General features: G+C 39.3%; 1 long non-coding RNA gene across 1 annotated transcript in view; it reads right to left on the bottom strand.

Moving 5' to 3' along the window:
• Nucleotides 1-16,821: 16,821 nt before the first annotated feature.
• Nucleotides 16,822-20,257, bottom strand: part of LOC106873004 (uncharacterized) — an 8,207-nt gene continuing 4,771 nt past the window's right edge. Inside the window, exons 2-3 of the long non-coding RNA XR_001409828.3 lie at nt 19,180-19,387; nt 16,822-17,025 (exon numbers count right to left, since the gene is read on the bottom strand). This is a non-coding gene — a long non-coding RNA (uncharacterized LOC106873004). The remainder of the gene's footprint in view (nt 17,026-19,179; nt 19,388-20,257) is intronic.

The raw sequence follows: 20,257 nt of genomic DNA, 5'->3' as shown, positions 1-20,257 counted from the left end.
GATGCTTCACTTAGATATGCCTAGATCCTTAATTGATCCCCTTTAATCACATATAGAATTTATGAGTGTCTATGTATGTATGTATGTATGTATGTATGTATGTGTATATATACATATGTGTATGTGTGTGTGTGAGTATATATATATATATATATATATATATATATATATATATATGCTCAAACACACACACACACACACACACATATATATACATACATACATACATACATACATACATACATACATACAGGAGTTAAGAGATGAGGTAGATAATGTCCGAGCTACATATGCTTCATCGCGAGCGGAACTTCGGAAGAGGTAAATATCCAGGCGAGGTGTGTATCGCAGGCTACTCTTCAGGACAAGGGTATCTTGATTAATGAATGTTTACATTATCGCTAGGAAGTACATGTTAACACAAGGAAGTTTCAATTTTATCTACTCCATTCCTTAACTCTTATATTCTTATTCTCACATTCGGCAAATCTGGTTGCCTATCGTGAAATATAAAAAAATTTTTTTTCAGTTTATTGTACTTCGATAAGAAAAAAATCCACAACCTTCCGCATCAATAAACCACTATTGTTGCTGAAAGTTGATTTTTATATTAATTACGGATTGCTTGAAGCTACCTTTCTTCCTACACCTCGATCTTTGGATCTTAAACACACACACACACACACACACACACACACACACACACACACACACACACACACACACACACACATACACACACACACACACACACACGCACACACATATATATATCAGAAAATAAGATGATAAAGTAACAAACGATTGTCTCATGAATTTCGTTAGCTTATAACTGTTTCTGCTATAAGGTGCAGCCGACTCATATTTGAGTGCTTCAATAGCACTTTATAGATTCATCGTAGCAGCATATATGGTGCATCGTATATATTTAAGAAAAGAATTACATTTATGTATATGTATATCGAGTTCTACACTAGGTTATTAGACTCCCAATGCCTAAGCAAAATATGTGTGTATGTGCGTGTGTGTGTGTGTGTGTGTGTGTGTGTGTGTGTGTGTGTGTACACAATAATGTGCAGAGAGAGAAGGAAGAAGGAGAGAAATAGGAGTGTCAGTATATCATAATGACCGGGGAAAATTAACCCGTGCTTAAATTACTAATTATACATAATTAGCGTAGGGCTAACACACTTGAAGTCGCGAGTAAAAAATTTAATTAATCAAAGCTCTAACTGCAATGAAGAGAGGTAAACATGTGGGGAATGTTTAAATCTACCGAAGACAGATTTCTAATGGGCCATGTATTAAATATGTCAACACCAGCTTATGAAAACAGCAAAACCCGACTGACAGCATTCTGCAGTCTACATTAAAATAAATAAATTTTTAGGGTTGTTTCCCTTTCCTTTTTTACCAGAGTTATTCCATTATGTTATCTTTCTTCCTCCTACCGGTGTTATATTGATTAAAAATAATTTGACTAACAATATTAGCAATGTTATCATCCACTTAACAATTTGTAATGCATACATAATATTGTTGTTGAATACATTTGATTACATATATAAATGCAAATAAGACAGACAGACAGACAGATAGATAGATAGATAGATAGATAGATAGATAGATAGATAGATAGATAGATAGATAGATAGATATATAGAATACATACAAAGAAAAATAAGAACGTAGTTATAGTGTGAGATTCGAAATAAACCAAAATTTTGTTAGGAGCAAAAGTGAGTGAGCGGGCGAGTAATTCACTAAAATGAGTGAGAGATAAAGAGAGGAAAAACACAGAGAGAGAGGTTAGGAGAGACAGACAGTAGTGAAACAGAGAGAGAGACAGAGAGAGACAGAGAGAGAGAGACTGATTATAGAATAATGAAACAGTGACAAATTGAAAAAGAAAGACAATAATTGGAAAACTGAAAGAGTAAAAATGACAACTGAGTTTGCAAACATAAATGAATATACCTAACTATCCGTGAGTAAAATTTGATCATGTATTCACACATGCATATGTTGGTGAGGGGAAGAGGTTTTCGTGCATATGTAAGCAGTGGCCCATGCATATCAATGCACGTTTCCTCTTCTTACAACATCCGATGACTTATCCCAAAGAATCGCCACCGACGTTACACACCTTGGCACCAGTCTTGAAGAAGGCGCTACTGTCAGAACGAAACAGCCCGGGTTGCAACAGTTTCGTCATTTACCGTCCTGGACTTACTTTTCATCGACCGCAAAAGGATGCAAAGCAAAGTTGTCTTCGACTGGTTTTCAACTCAGCGCACAGAAATTTGGAACAGATACCTCGAAATATTCTAGCCAACGTCTTAATGACCTTACGGGGACGTAAACACACCACCATCGGTTGTCGAGCGATGTTGGGAGGACAAGCCATGATAGATAGCTGACCACTACATTTATATTTTTTCGCCTTGTTTCTCTCCTTTTTTCTTTCTGTGATCCTTTCAGTTGAAGAGCGTAGCTCGAAACGTCAAAGACTTTCTCTATTCCTGAGCGTTAAACTAATACATCCATTTGTTGTTTACACCACCTGTCTTCGTCTGTTGTTGTTTTTTCGTAAATTCTCCCATATATATATATATGTGTGTGTGTGTGTGTGTGTGTGTGTGTGTGTGTGTGTGTTTATATGTTTATATGTTTATATGAAGAAAGAAAGAAAAAAAAGAAAGGAAGAAAGAAAGAGGCGCATTATTGTTTTTGTACTTTAAGGCACAGTATACAAGTTTTCGTAACTAATCATATCGTTAACAGTGAAAGAATTTTCATTTAGCTCTTGTCATTTAACGTATTTCACAAAAATTTACCCCTTCCTTGCAATCAGGCACCTAATACCTTTTTCTCTCCCACTGTTACGTCTCCTATACACCTATAAGCATGTGAGTAGCTGTAATCTTTCTCTCTCTCTCTCTCTCTCTCTCTCTCTCTCTCTTCCTTTCCCTCTATCACTCTCCCTCTCTTTCTCTCCCCTGTCTCTCTCCGTGTGTATGTATGTCTATATGAACATTTATCTGTGTTTGTGTGTATGTAGGTATGTATATATATATATATATGTGTGTATGTCTCTCTCTCTCTATATATATATGTACACACACGCACACACACACACATATATATATATATATATATGTGTGTGTGTGTGTGTGTGTGTGTATGTGTGTGTGTGTGTGTGTGTATGTGTGTGTTTGTGTGCATGTGTGTGTAATTGGGTTTGTATGTTAGTATGTACGTATGTGTGTATTTAATCTATTTTTTTACTTCTTTCAGTCATTAGACTGCCGCCATGCAATATTTGTGGTAAGAAGCTTGCTTCACAATCGCATGGTTCCGGGTTCAGTCCCAATGCGTGGCACCTTGGGCAAGTGTCTGCTATAGTGTCAAGCCGATCAAAGCCTTGTGAGTGGATTTGGTAGACTGAAACTGAAAGGAGCCCATCGTATATATGTGTGTCTATATATAATTGTGTGTGTTTGTCCCGCCACTACCGCTTGACAACTGGTGTTGGTGGATTTACTTCTACACATGTACGCAGTGTCACAAATATCGGGATTGCTTCTCGAACTGGGTCGTTGCCCATCCAACTGGACGCCGCCTACAAGCCAGTTCGGTTGCCTAGACTTGTTCGTGAACGCCGGCAACAATCTTGTTAATGGATTCAATTTCAAAACAATATTCTGTCGACTAAATACTACCCGCGCCGAATTGTCCGCTTTCCGCAACCTCCGTCTCCAGGACGACATTATCATCTAACCGGCTGACAGAGATGGAGTAGTAGTGGTCTGCAGTGTTGCCTTTTACATGGAGTAAGCGTTCCTACAGCTTCGTAAACTTGCGTTTCGTAGCTTTCTGCCATCTGGTCCGATACTCTACTACAAACAGCGCGTTTCAAGCATCCATGACCTCGTCTCCTGCACTCCCCTCTAGTACTGCCACCAACCTCATCGTCTGAACACACCGCACCTCTACCATATATTTCCTCCCCCAGATCCATAAAGCCAACTACCCTGGCCGTCCCATCGTTTCTGTAACTGCCCCAGAGAACACATTTCAAAATACCTTGACCTCATCTTTTTTCCCTTAGTTGCCTCCTTTCCGTCCCATCCACGTACATACACACACACACACACACTCACTAGCACACACCATAGTTACACACACACACACTCACTAACACACACCATAGTTACACACACACATACACATATACTCACTAACACATACACACAAACTCACTAATACATACACACACACACACATATGTATATACTTTTACTGAACATCTACAGGATACCCGCCTCCAAAGAAATAATTCGGTCGCCAGTCACTTTTGTTCTACCAACCGCTCCACCGAACACCTCACTTTCTCCGGCCCGGCCTTGCACCTAGGAACCATCACCACTAGACTTCACCAAGAACAATGCTACACTTGCACACTACGAACTCATACACTGCTTGGACTTAACACCCTACTCCTTGTAACAGCTTGCACCTTCATTTCTCCTTTTTTAGCATATTTCAATTTTTACTTTTTTAGCTTTCATCTTTCTAAATATTAAATTTTTTTTTTAATTTTTTAAAATTTAATTTATTTGAATTATTTTAATTAATATTTTAAATTCTTTTTAATTTTCTGATATTATTAATTTCTAATATTTTAAATTATTTATTATTTATTTTTTTAATCCAATGTAATTTTCTTAAGTTTTTCATTTTTAATTAAGTTTTTTTAATTTTTTAATTTTTTAATTTTTATTTGTATTTTATCTTCCACACATGTTCACACACCCATATACATAACTTACTCCCGCTCATTTACTGCACACACACATTTTCATATCCTAGCATGTACTATAAAACTCTTCAACCATACCTCCACTCATATACTCATACGCAAGCACATACGCATACACATACACACAAACACATACGCACACAAGTCTGTTCACAGGCACGCACACATACTCATACGTACATACACAAACGCATACACATACAGCAACACCAAAGCAATCACACACACGTCATCCCGCCTGTCAACCACACGTCACTCCCTCACTCACATCACTCACATAAACGCAAACGCACACTCAGACAGACACTAACCCCCCCCACACACACACACACACACATACACACACATACACACTCACACACACTGAGCAGTCTTGAACTCTCCTGCCTTCAAAAACCACTTTCTCTATCTCACTCTACTTCCGGTCAGGTAGTTTTCAGGCATGTAACGACGCACGTGGTTTTTTCGGACAATCTTCTTCTTTCTCTGCGTACTTTACCCTCATTCCTCTTTCTGATGAAGGCCTATGCTCAGATTGTCTAAACCTCTGTTTTTTATAAGGTTAAACTTTCTCTGAGCGTCAATCTAATACATTCATTGTATACGCACTCTCGACTTTTGTTTCCTTGTTTATATTTTTGATTTGCCTCTCTCTCTCCCTCTCCCTATGTTTACACACACACACACACACACACACACATATATATATATATATATATATACATATATATATATATATACATATAGGTATGGTGGTGCAAACAAGTAAAATAGAATTTAATATATATGAGTATATTTTTTATAAATATTTAGCAGAAGTAACAGAGTGACTTTACTAAATATTAGCTTGTGTGTGTGTGTGTGTGTGTGTGTGTGTGTGCGTGCAAAATCTCCATCATATGTACTGCTTACGTATTGTTACTTGAACATTGTTTCAAACACACATCAAAACACCTCTGCGAACACAGAGTGTCAGAAGTTCTTCTGACGCTTTGTGTTGCATTCTGTGACGAGCGACTGAATGCAACAGAAAACATAATTTGATCATGCTTACCAGCTCGTAAGCGATCGACCAGAAGCTATATTTATGTCAAAACATGGGTCTCAACAGAAATGTAGGCTTTCTGATGAGCATCATTAAGAAAGGTAAAATCCAGAGTAAGAGCAACAAAACAATCGTCTTCACGAATTATGCCAGCAAGTTCCTACTCCATATCATTTTGTTCCTACTCCATATCATTATGCAAACTGAGGTTTTACAGTTTTCAGCTGGTGGGTCACACGTGACCAGACAGTGAACATCTGTTATAGACTGGAGAAAGCGTATGATAAGCACTTGAAGATGTACGCGTGTTTCATTGTATATAAGAAGGCGTTCGGCTGCATCAGCCAAGCCAGTGTGGAAGACTAAGCATGATTTGAGTTTTCCCGCCCATCTATTCGAACTGAATCAAGCTCTGTGTGCTAAACATATTTTGTGGAACATTTAAGTTTATGTTCACATACAAATTAAAGCATAAAATGCAGCATTAACTACAGTATTATAAATACAAGTACTTTCATACGTACATGCTCACTTACGCACACACATACATACGCACACATAGACACTTAAATATGCATTATATATACCCCTAGATACGTTTGTACGTATTTGTGTATAAATGTATATACCCATGCATAGTTACATATCTATGTATTTCTATAAATAGACAAACAAGTATGATATAAAATCTACAGAGGACAAACGAAACGAAGACAGTTGTGTATTTCTAGAAGCAAAACACACGTGGAAAAATGTGTAATTGTTGGTAGTTAATTAACATTCCTACAGGCTTGTTTTAAGTTTATTATTATTATTATTATTATTATTATTATTATTATTATTATTATTATTATTATTATTATTATTACTTATGTATTTATTCATTTATTTATTAGTGAGACAGTTCTCATAAAAGTTTGTTAAGTTTGAACAGACGAACTGACGTCATACACTTATTGTAATTAACATTTGCGGCACATTTTTCCTTTGATATTCCGAGAAATAATTTCCAACCTTTCGAATTCTTTATTGAGTATCCCAGCTGGCAGGGTCAACAGTAATGCTTGTCTGGCAGACAAATAAAATTTCGGAGCTCATGTCTCGTAAACAGCTCTATCTCTCTCCCTTTCTTCCTCTCGTATTTTAAATGAAATATCCTCGTAACGTCTTCTTAAGATGTATGTATATATATATATATATATATATATATATATATATAGCTTTTAAGTATAAAGGGGATTTCTTTAAAAAATTATTTTTTAAGAATAATCATAAAGTCTTTTATTAAGATGTTACTAACCTTTTCACGAGGTCGTTTTTTCCTAATGTGTGAGCGCTTTCGATCAACCTATTCAAACACACGATAATTGTTTTTGAATGTCTCCTTTATACTTAAAAACTGTATTAAGAATTTTTTTACAAAGACTTTCAAATATATATATGTATAGATATTATTCATTTAAAATATAGAGATAGATAGATAGATAGATAAATAGATAGATAGATAGATAGATAGATAGATAGATAGATAGATAGATAGATAGATAGATAGATAGATAGATAAATAGATAGATAGATATACATGATTTACGCTGGATTCTTCCGTCGATAAGAAATCACTCTAATACGCCACGACGTTTGAACCTTTTGAACTTTTCTGAACTTTTTTTTTTTTTTTTTGTATTTCTGTGTTCCTTTCTGCTGAAGAGCGTAGGCTCGAAACGTAAAAGACTTTCTCATTTCCCGAGCGTTAAACTGATACATCTGCTTGTTGTTTACACACCCGTCTTCGACTTTTGTTTTGTTTGTTTTTTGTAAATTCCAGCTATGTATATACATACATACACACATACATACATACATTCATACATATACGTATATATATACATATATATATATATATATATATATATATGTATATATATATATGTGTGTGTGTGTGTGTGTGTGTGTGTGTGTGTATGTGTGTGTGTGTGTGTGTGTGTGTGTGTGTGTGTGTGTGTGTGTGTGTGTGTGTGTGTGTGTGCGTAGGAAGAATTCATAAGAAAAAAACAAACGACGAAGACAGGTGGTGTAGAAAACAAACAGATGTATTAGTATGACGCTCGGGAAGTGAAAAATCTTTAACATTTCGAGCCTACGCTCTTCCACAGAAAGAAACAAGGAGAGAAACACGGAGAGAAAATAAGAATGTGTAGTGGCTAGCGACCTATATCTATCTATCTATCTATCTATCTATCTATCTATCTCCGCAGACAGTTTAACATTTATTTTTCTCCCTGTCTGCCGAGAATGGGCGGTAGTGGCACGGCGGTACTCTTTCGCAAGAGTCTGGATCTCGAAGTAAAGACAGTATTCATAGACCCGGAGGGTAGATTGGTTGTTCTGGATGTCGATGGCAGCGATGGGTGTGCTTTTCGACTCATATCAGTATACGCACCACCTTTAACAGGTAGGCCGGATTTCTTTCGACGTCTAGAAGTATTCCTAGGAACGTCTCGTCCTTTACTTTTAGTGGGGGATTGGAATGCTACCTTGGACACGCATCTAGACTATGTTGGCAGAGATAGGAATAGACGGGGATGCAAATGCCTCAAAGACCTGCTCAGACGCTTTCAACTGTCTGACAGGTACCGACTCGATTACCCGAATGCGCCAATGTGGACATGGACAAACCGCATCGGGTCGTCGAGATCGTATCTAGATAGAATACTGTGTAGGAGAGTAGATAGAGATAGCATAGGGTGTCCACAATTTCACATAGTCAGCTACACGGATCACAAACTTGTGACGTGTACGCTAGACTTAGATAAGACACATAGGCAGGGCTCCGGTTACTGGAAACTAAACGCGTCTTTCCCGTCGAGACCAGTTTTCAGAGACCGGATTAGCACGTTAGTAAAGAGGGCTTTGACAGGAGCCATCATCAATAACAAATGGTGGTTTGCCCTCAAGAGAGCAATAAAAGCAGAAGCGGTTAGGTATAGCAAAGCACTAGCCATAGACAGAAACAGAGTAGAGGGTGAACTAGTTAAGAAGCTAGAAGAGGCAATTAGAAGTGGCATCGCATCCGACGTTTTGGCGGCGAGGTTGGCCCTTGACCAACACTTCAACGCCAAACACGAAGGGTGCGTTGTCAGGGCTAGGATGCGTGCTCTAAGAAACGAAGGTGTTGGAGCCGCACGAGAGGCCCGGGTGGCGGAGGCGCAACAGGGCAACAAAGCCACCATTCGGTCTCTGGTGGACGAACAGGGGCGCGAACTGCTCGAGCCAAGCAAAATGTGTGAGGCCTTTCAGCGGCACTTTGCTCGACTGTTTGGGACGAATGGCGAGCGAGAACGCAGGGTGGACTTCAGTGCCTACCTGCACAGCCTGCCACGACTCTCGGCAAGAGAGGCGGAGTGCTGCGAAGGTGCCATCACGGCGGCGGAAGTGAGGGACGCGATGGCGGGATGCTCGAGGGACAAATCTCCGGGTTTGGATGGTCTGCCCTACGAGCTTTACAACTGTAAGCCAGACTTGTTTGGAGACGTCTTGGTGGCGGTGTACTGCAACTGGCAGCAAAACGGGAGCATTCCCGGTTTTGTGAGTCGAGGAGCCGTAACGCTGCTGAAGAAAGATCCAAACAAGGGGGACGTCATAGATAACTTTAGGCCCATCACTCTGCTCAATGCAGACTTGAAAATTTTGGCCAAGGTGTTAGCCAAGCGGTTGGCGCTTGTCATCGAGAAACTGATCGGCAAGGCGCAAACGTGCGCGGTGCCGGGCAGGAGCATCCATGACAACCTCCATCTGATGCGCTACATCATAGAGAGGGTAGTTAAGGAACCTGGCATGGGTGGGGCCCTGATCAATTTAGATCAATCGAAAGCTTTCGATAGGGTAGACCATCAATACTTGGAGGCTGTCCTCATAGCAGCCGGCTTCGGTCCCATTTTCCGCGGCTGGATGGCTGCCTTGTACAGAGGCATCCGTTCGGTAGTTCGCGTCAATGGGCATCTATCAAGACCCTTCGACATTGCACGTTCGGTCCGTCAGGGATGCCCCCTCTCGTCGCTTCTGTACGTGTTGACTCTCGAGCCACTACTGCGGAAGCTGGCGACGCTGAGGGGCATCCCGCGAAAGTTGGGATGCGGGACGAGCGTGTCGGCATACGCGGACGACGTCACCGTCATAGTGTCTAGCCAAAAGCACATCGAGCTTGTCGGCGAGACACTGAGAGACTACGAAGCGGTAACGGGAGCGAAAATCAACCGGGACAAGTCAGTGGGCTTGCGGCTCGGCACCTGGAGAAGCAACCCCATGCCGTCAAGTAGCGTCTCCGTCGTGGGACGTTGGACTGACGGTCCGGTTGAGATGCTCGGGGTCTGGTTTGGTCCAGACCTCCAAACGGAGAAGAACTGGGACGAGATAACGAGAAGGGTGGCCACTCTAGCCCGGCAATGGGCCGAGAGGAAGCTTTCCCTGAAAGGTCGGGCGGAGGTGGCGAACACGTACATCGCGTCCGTCATCTACTACCGCCTGACCGTCGTTCCTTGTCCCGACCCTACCATCACCAAACTGGAGCGCATCCTCTTCCGCTTCTTGTGGAAAGGAAGCGTTCCGATGGTTAGGCGATCCGTTTGCTGCCAACACCCGTTAAAAGGAGGACTGGGCATGCCGTGGTTGATGATGCGCAGACACGCGCTGAGACTGCGACATCTCCGGCTCTACGTAGACAGCGGTGAACAGGTGTGGTCACCGTTTGTGCGGCGCGCTTTCCCGCAGCTCGTCTCCATGACCGAACTGCAGTCATGGATCAAGAAGAGGCCGAGGAAGGGCGAATGGCACCGCGAGTGTCGCGCTGCTCTTCGGCAACTCCAACAACCCGGGTCAACCTTGAGCGACTGCATCACAACTAACGCATTCTATAGTGGATTAGTGGAGGGAAGGTACGACGACGATCTCGGGGCGAACCTGGGCGTCGACGAGGAATACCTGACCCGCCTGTTTAAGACGACCTTCGGGCCGGGACCTATGGACAACTTCCAGAGATCCCTGGCCTGGCAGTGCTATCGAGAAGCACTACCCGTTCGGGATAAGCTCTACAGGCATGGCTCGAGAAACACGGGGCCGACCTGTCCGAGATGCCGGCAGAGCGACGAAACCGTTCTGCACGCACTCGTACAGTGTCCCACCATTTCCGAGCTGTGGGCTTACGTCGAACAACTGCTATCGCGTGTGGGACGAGTCGGTCTATCAGCCGAGTCTATCGTGAATATTGTCGCGCCTCCTTCCTTTAAATGGGAAGGAAGAGCTATTTTCATCGTACTTGTGGCTATGGCGAAAGAATGTGTATGGTGGACGCGTCTGAAAGGTCTAGAGACAAAGACTTTCCTCTCTGGGCAATCTCTCATCAACTTCTTCAAGTATCACCTGAAGAGGAAGTTGAGAGTAGAAAGGGAAGTCTTGTCTAGTGAATGCTTCAAAAAAAGATGGGTGAATGTAGCAAGGATGGCACGTGTGAACGACGGAGCCATCTTGAGCATAACCCTATGAACAAGAAAAAAAAATAAAACAAAAAGGCAAAAGAGAGTCACTTACTGTTATAGTTTCTTCAATGAGAATATTGACCAAGGTTACCGTGGTCTTTTCCGTGGGCTTTTCCTTCCACGGCTAAACCTAAACTGTCCTCCCCTCTTTTTACACGAGAACATTACTGTGTGATACACGATCCCTATTGATCGGCCTTTCCTTTTCTTTTTTTTTTCGATCCCTTTTGATCGAACTGCCCCTTTTTCCCTTCCTACGATCCCTTTTGATCGACACCACCAATTTTTTTTTTTTTTTTCCTTCCTTCCCCCTCCCAAAAAGAAAAGCTCTACATTGTATTTGTCCCATCTTCGTTGAGCCCTGTGTGGCTAATAAAAGAAATGTATCTATCTATCTATCTATCTATCTATCTATCTATCTATTTATCTATCTATCTATCTATCTATCTATCTATCTATTTATCTATCTATCTATCTATCTATCTATCTATCTATCTATCTACCTATCTATCTGTCTATCCATCTATTTATCTATCTATCTATCTATATATATATATATATATATATATATATATATATATATATATATATATGCATATATACATACATACATATATATATATATATATATATATTACATACACACTTACAAACACACACAGTATGTGTGTATATTTAAATATTAGTGCCTATTCACTTCCATTTATATAAATTCTCGTTGTATTTCATAAAAACCCATTTGAAACGATGGTGAAGGCATACATGTTAATGAACTCATAAAAAGGATTACTACAAATAAAATAAAAATAAAGAAAAGCAACAACAGAATGAGAGCTTGAGACAAATGTCTACACCTCGAAGAATACCTCGGAAAACATTTTGTGAAATATATTAGAGTTAAAACTGAAATTATTCCCTACTATATGGCACATTTCATAAGGTAGAATTCCACATGTAAACTCTATAATCTTTCTCTCTATTCTCTCTATTCCCAATGAAATAGTGTCGAATGAGAAATGAAAAAATTACATTCAAGGAATTACATCCTCACTATGATTATTTCCATTTTCATGAAATGTCTCACTTCGGAAAATGTTTAACTAATAACTCATAGTTTATGTCCTGCTGACGATTTCTAAAAGGAAGGAGAGCCAACAGCTAGAAATGTTAAGAACTTCGTAATATACAATCAAGAACAAAATTGTGAATTCTATGCGTCATATATCCCGTACTTCCGTAATTTCAGTTTCATATCTCATATTCCAAATCTTGCGTAATGTTATGGTGAAATGATTATCTCCCTTCTAATAGCTGTGTCCGCTTGAGTATCACATACACACGTGTGCGCACACAAGCAAGCATACAAACGCACAAGCACATACATATTCACATGCAAATACCTGCACAAACACACACCAACGTGATTCAGAAATTCCTTTTGCATATGAATAATACATTAAAATAGAATAAAAAGAATAAGAAACTCAAGAATCAAAGCTAAGTCGAAAAGTTTCTTAAGTGCAATACAAGATGAAAAACTTACCTCCACGTGAAAAACTAACAAAAACATACAATGAAGTAGACTATATTGAATAATTGTAAAATATGTCGGAATAAGGAGGAAGCAGTGAAACACAGTGTCTTTTAATTGGCTAGTCTTAACCTATGTACATGTGTGTGTGCGTGCGTGTGTGCGTGCGCGCGCGTTTGTGTGTGTGTGTGTGTGTGTGTGTGTGTGTGCGCACGTGTCACAGGTAGGTTCGGCTTGGCTTTATACCATGCACCTAGAATCACATCTCTTTATGAACTCATACGCCCTTTGGACTTAACACCCTACTCTTCCTTATAATAGTTTCCAACTTCCATCTCTCACCAAACTCAATCTCCTTTCTCCGTTTTTCCCCTAATTTTCTCCCTCAATTTATTTTGGACACACATACCCACACTTACATACATAACTTAGACCACCACCACCCACAACGTAACGACACTGGTGCTTATCTCCGGATTATCTGCTCATTCTTGCTTTATGCTTCTCTAGACATTTTCCTCTATCCGACGACAGGCCATGCTCTTATGCTTCCATCTAAAACTTTCACTGAGTGTTAACCTTGTGTACGTCTAATTGAATTTGCTATTATTTTTATTTTTTCAACGTACAGGTGTCAATCCATTCTGTCAACTGAAATAGTAGCGGGATCACTGTAAATGGTTTGCTCTGTGGATTTAAAGTATGTTAAATCATTTCGATTGCCTTTTCTTTTTAAGTTCATGAATTAATCTGACGAAAACGGTTTCTTTACAATGATGAAATGTTTCCATTAATCAATTAAAGGAGTCGTTAGAAACGGTCGTAATGGATTGACACCTGTACCCCTACTGTTACCCATTTATACTTTATTCAGCAGTCTCAGAATCTACCCTTCCTAAATATTATGGACCGTATATCTAATATAATGTACATGTCTGGATAGGCCTAGACGTAGCTTTGTGCTCAGAAGCTTACTTCCTAATCATTTGGTTCCAGGTTCAGCCCCACTGCGTAGCACCTTGGGCAAGTGTCTTCTACTGTATCCTCGGACCAAGTAAAGCCTTGTGATTAGATTTGGTAGACAGAACTTGAAAGAAGTTTGTCGTATAGGTGTGTGTGTGTACGTGCGTGCGTGCGTGTGTGTGTGTGTGTGTTTGTGTGTGTGTGTGTGTGTGTGTGTGTGTGTGTGTGTGTGTGTGCGTGTCTACACATACAATACGTCTTACATACATTGGGATGTATGACAATTACAAATTACAAACAGAAAGAGATGATATAGGCATATACTAGAATATATCTGACAGAAAGACAAAGCGACAATACTATGGAGTTATGTTAATACACAAAGCCTTTGACAGAATTACTAGTTTCTGCACGCCTGCAATGAAGTAGAACAGGGAGAGGATAACTATAGAGGAATATTTACTCTAACAATATGTGTAGTTTGAACGCCCAGTGTCAGTTAATAAAAAAGTTACGCTCAATTTTGCATTATTTTCGGTACAACCCCCACATAACTATCTCTTTATTTAGCTCTTACGCTACACACACACACAGACACACACACACACACACACGCATGCACGCACGCACGCACACATGCACATGATGCACACACATATACACATAAGTGTGTATATACATGTAATGGACATGCCACCGCCTCATAATTAGATAGACATAGCGTGCAAATCTTGCTCAATTAGTATTGTACTGCCTTTGGTTGCTGCAAATGTTTCTACAAATGACAATGATGATGATGATGATGATGATGATGAGAAGGAGGAGGAGGAGGAAGAGGAGGATGAAGACGACGACGATGGAATTGGTATAGCTGACTTTGTATTGGATATGTGTCCGCGTAAACGTGACGTAGAGCATGGGGATTTTGCGACGGTGAGGAGTATGGCGATGATGATGACGATAGTAACGAAAGTGCTGATGAGTGAGAATGCAGAGATGATTTGATGATGCTAATGAAAACAATGATAATGGTGATGACTGTTATTTAGGAGGTGGGGGAATCGGACAGCAAGTGAGACCCTGGTATCGTCCAGTAAACGAAGGAATGACTTCGATGAAGCAACGGCTGTAAATAAATATATAAACCGATAAATAAGTAAATAAAAATATAAATCAAAATGTGAATAAAGAAAAATGACTGACATGTTGCCGGTGTAACATTAATGTAGTTTGATCGCTTTTGCGTGTTAAGACTTGAACGGAGCAACGGACATCGTAATAACGACTGCTATATGTCAATTGCCGACATGTGGTCGCCATTTTTATCGACATTATTGCTTCTGCAACTGCTTGATGATGATGATGATGATGACGATGGTGATGATGATGATGGTGGTGGTGGTGGTGGTGGCCGTGGCAATGATGCTGATGATGATGATGATTTAGTCCAGTCAGCAGTTGCTTCCGTCACTCCGCTTCCTTAACAGTAACAATAATCTCAGCAACAATCGTGATGATGATGATCACTACGATGATGATGAGTAGGCAGAGGAGTATGAGGATACAGAATGATTCTTCTGATGCTGATATCCTTTTATGCCGTTTCTTGCCATTGATTTTTTTTTTTACCTTGAAGCAAGAGACAAATTGATAAATGAGGGAAGTGGAGTGTCATCAAATGATTTGACACCTTTCTTTTTACTTCTACTTATCAAGTCCATGAAAAACAACTTGCATGGTGGCTCGACCTGCTAGTAATAACAGCTAAATCTCCACGACGTACGTCTTTAAAATTATGGTAGGACACATTGGTAAATGGGGATCTAAATACACCATTTCTGAATAGAAGATGGAATAGACATGACTGGAGGATCTTTGTTCGTTGTTTTGCTTCGCTTTTTACTGAGTATAAACATCTTCATAGACAGTAGTCTTGCTATAAATAGCAGCAAAATGTTTGAATCAAATTCCGTTATTTAAAAGACTGACATATTAGAAAATGCAGTTCTAGATACTCTTAAATGAATGGAATGGTCATGGCTTGTGTTTTGATCTCATAGGTGTCATCCAAAATTGAGTTGAGACCAACCAACAACAACAGTAGTCACAACAGAAGTTGCAACAACTGTTGAGTACTTTATCGGTCTAATAGGAATATAACACGAATTCTTCTCCTGTGGAATTTAGTGTGTGACCTCAAAAGGTAGAAATTAAATATTTTAAATCCATTTAAATATTCCATCGCTTCTTCTATATCATTAGTTTGACCAGAAACGCTAGAGTGAATGCATTACACTTTTAAATTTTACATATTTCATGGCCAAATTCAAATATCATCAAGCCAACTTATCTTTCGATATTCTTGGATAAATAAAATGCATACTGATCATGATATTGATTGTTGATATGTATTCAACGTCACAAATTTAGTGGAACCAGTGGTGGGGGCGAAGTATATTCAATTCTTTATTGCCCACAAGAGGCTAAACATAGAGGGGACAAACAAGGACAGACAAAGGGTCTAAGTCGATTACATCGACCCCAGTGCGTAACTGGTACTTATTTAATCGATCCCGAAAGGATGAAAGGCAAAGTCGACCTCGGCGGAATTTGAATTCAAAACGTAGCGGAAGACGAAATATTACTAAGCATTTCGTCTGGCGCCCTAACGATTCTACCAGCTCGCCATCTTCGGGGCGAAGTATATTATTGACCTTAGTATTTCATTGGTACATATGTCATCCATTGCCAGGAGGATGAAAGGTATGGTTCATCGTAGTAGAATTCGAAACGTAAAAGTTAAAGCTAAATGCGGCTTAGTAATTTTTTTCTGACGCTGTATTGATCCATCGCACTCGTACCGATAATCATTTAAACATTATGAACATCAATTTAAGACAGCAAAGAGAGGCAGACTCGTATCTTTCCAGTCAATTTTCTAAAATTCAAAGTTTATTGAAAATTTAAAAATTTGGTACATTAATGTAGTTTTCCAAGTTGAATTTCTGGGGGTGTGTCACTTTTCCAGAAGAATTTTAAAAAAAGTTAGAGGTTTAAAGTTTGATATTTTTCACCCAGTCAGATAACAGGATTTGGATGCTGTTATTTTGTGCTTGACAGCACGTGTTGTCAGCTGAAAAACAAATGAAATTCTGTTTTACGCATGCTATATAACCCCTCGTAACGTTTTTAGAATTTTTAGAAAATTTTTGCAAATTTGTATTCTGTACATGGAAATTCATACGATTATCCAAAAATAAAACAAAAGATTTTTGTGTGTGATTTAAGGCCTATTTAGCTGCTATTTTTAGCACACCTGACAACCACCCAAATGAGTGGAACATACTTGTCAACATGCTTTCTCGCAGACAAAAGACTTATCATACCTGGTCTGTTATTATAGAAACAGGTATGAATGTATCTGTGGCTTACGATTGCCTAAAATTACCCAAACTTTGCAAACTTTAAAAGCTCGGTTTATGGCGAAAATGAATTTCAAATCAATGATTAGCGTATAAAAGCATATCTGTACACCGAATATGAAATCAATTCAATTAGGAAATGGAGAGATTGAAAACTGGAAGCCAAACAGAAAAGATCCACGGACCCTACTAGGATTAAAACTATGTGTCTATTATTACACGATGTGACAATGCTACCGGTTATATTACACAGCACCAGCCATTCCAACAACTCGAATAAAGAACCATAAATTCTTTTATTTTGTTTGCACTAATTTTCAGATTTGCAAATCATTTAGCACTAGCAGGATAGGCTATTATACTTATATGCGTCTTCGCGTATTAGGTTTCTTTCTCTTATCTATTTCAAAGAGGTATTATGATATCTAATATTATTCACGTTATGAGCCTTGGTAGTTCATTTATTCACCAATGATATATTGGATTAGAATTAATTCGTCCATTTCCTTCGTCAAACAAACATTTACTCAGCAATTCATTGAAAAAACAAATCGTTATTGCTATTTACCTCAATCTCAACAGACACATCGCACATTAAAAAAGAAAAAAAAGAATTCCGAGACACTGTTATACAGAATTGCATTTATCCATTGTCCTTTAAATTCTAAAAACATAAACGGTAGATTTCGTTAGTTTTCTTGATAGGTCGGGCGTCTGCTTAGACTTAGAGGTTTCTTTACTTCCATCAAAGATGTCTAGCGAGTAGCGAGGTGAGAGTGTGTCTCGTTACTTATAGAAATGGCGCCTTACACTGAAATTTTGAAAAATGCAAGTGCTCTTATTGATTCCTCTGATCGAGTAGACGTATGATAAAAAAAATTCCAGCCGTGACCATCCAGTGTGTTTTTTTTTTAATTTCTAATATTTCATTGTTATTTTGTTACTTGTTTCAATAATTAGACTACGACCATGCTGGAGCTACGCCTTGAAGGGTTTTGGTTGAACAAATCGGCCCCAGATCTTATTCTTTGTAAGCCTACGACTTATTCTATCGGTCTATTTTGCCGAATCGATAAGTTAGGGGGACGTAACCACACCAACATCGGTTGTCAAGCGATGATGGGGGAACAAACACAGACACAAGCACACACCAGGTGTGGCTGTGTGGTAGGAAGCTTGCTTTCTAGGTTCAGTCCTACTGCGAGGCACTTTGGGCAAGTGTCGACCAAAGCCTTGTAAGTGGATTTGGTAGATGGAAACTGCAAGAAGCCCATCGCATATATATGTATATATTTGTGTGTCTGCGTTTGTCCCCCCAACATCGCTTGACAACCGATATTGGTGTGTTTACGTCCCCGTCACTTAGTGGTTCAGCAAAAGAAAACGATAGAATAAGTACTAGGCTTACAAAGAATAAGTCCTGGGGTCGACTTGTTCGACTAAAGGCGGTGCTCCACCATGGCCGCAGTCAAATGACTGAAACAAGTAAGAGAATAAAAGAATATATATATATATATATATATATATATATATATATCTATATATATCTATATATATCTATATATATATATATATATATATATATATATATATATATATATATATATATACGACGGTCTTCTTTCAGCTTCCGTCTACCAACTCCACTCGGGCTTTGGTCTGCCCGAGGATATAGTAGAAGACACTAAACCGAGGTGCCACGCAGTAGGACTGAACCCCGAACCATGTGGTTGGGAATCATGCTGCTTACCACACAGCCACGCCTGCGCTTATGTGTTCCTATTTTCTTTAAGATAGAAAGTTGATTTTAAAAATATTTGACTGCTATATCTAGCAGATCGAACGACTACTTTCAGAATACCTACTCTTTGTTGTTATTATTGTTGACTTTTGTTCCGCAGCCGCTTCTCTTGTTGTTATGTTGCTTACGTTATGTATCGACATGCATCACTAGGCTCGCCTTTATTTCATACATGTTTATTACTTCTCTGGCGTCACAGTATAAAGTTGATAATGAAGTGCAAACATACTTAATGCGGCGAACACGACAACTTTAATAAGCAAAGATGACTACTAAAAATCAAAAAGTAATAACAAAATTACATCCGTGCCAGCGTGTGTAAATGTGCGTGCGAATGTGTGTGTATGCGTATGTGCGTGTGTGCGTGCGTGCTTATGTGTGTGTATGTGTGTGCGCGCGCGTGTGTGTGTGTGCGTGTGTGTGTGTGTGTTCATACATACATGCACACACATACCCACATTAATGAGTTGAGAAGATAGGTGGGGATGACAGAAAAGTCTGATCACCAATATGGCGGATAGTGTATAAGAAGGCAACTTTTCGTATATAATTTTGAAAGTGAAAGAGCTTTTGTTCGATCTATCCAGAAACATAAGTCATACACTTAGTGAGACCAATTAAGTGAGGGTAGGTGGGGGTCGAATAAAATTCATGGTGGTGTTTGTTGTAGTGCAGCTGTTGTTATTGCTAATGCTGTTGTTGTTTAGCCCAATGTCAAACTTGATCGGAAGTAATCGTTAGCAAAATCTTTCCAACCGTAATCAACTCTTCCCTTTTGTATGTCTATAATTTTCCAATCTGACCTTTCTTAAAGAAAAAAGACAATACGGCTTGATTTCAAAGAATTTGGTTGCTATTTTTAACTATTCATCCGATTCCGTAAAGGCTCACTTGTGAGGCATGAGCGTATAAATGAACTCTAAAAGCAGTTAGCGCTGTTTATGTTTCTAATCTCATCCACAGCGTTAAACCCAACAATATTAAACGAATACAAGTAAGTACCGTTGATGGGTTGCAAAAAATACCATGCTAGTATTTATGTATTTATTCCGTACTTTTACAATTTCAGTTCAAGTTCCACTGAGATCTCAGGGTCAATAAAATACCAGTTAAGTATTTAGGTCAGGCTCAAGTTAATTCAC

This window comes from Octopus bimaculoides, chromosome 6 (genome assembly GCF_046866305.1).
Source record: "Octopus bimaculoides isolate indiv1 chromosome 6, ASM4686630v1, whole genome shotgun sequence".
Taxonomy (NCBI): Eukaryota; Metazoa; Mollusca; class Cephalopoda; order Octopoda; family Octopodidae; genus Octopus; species Octopus bimaculoides.
The sequence above is the reverse complement of the archived record's forward strand: the minus strand, read 5'-3'. Positions and strand labels throughout refer to the sequence as shown.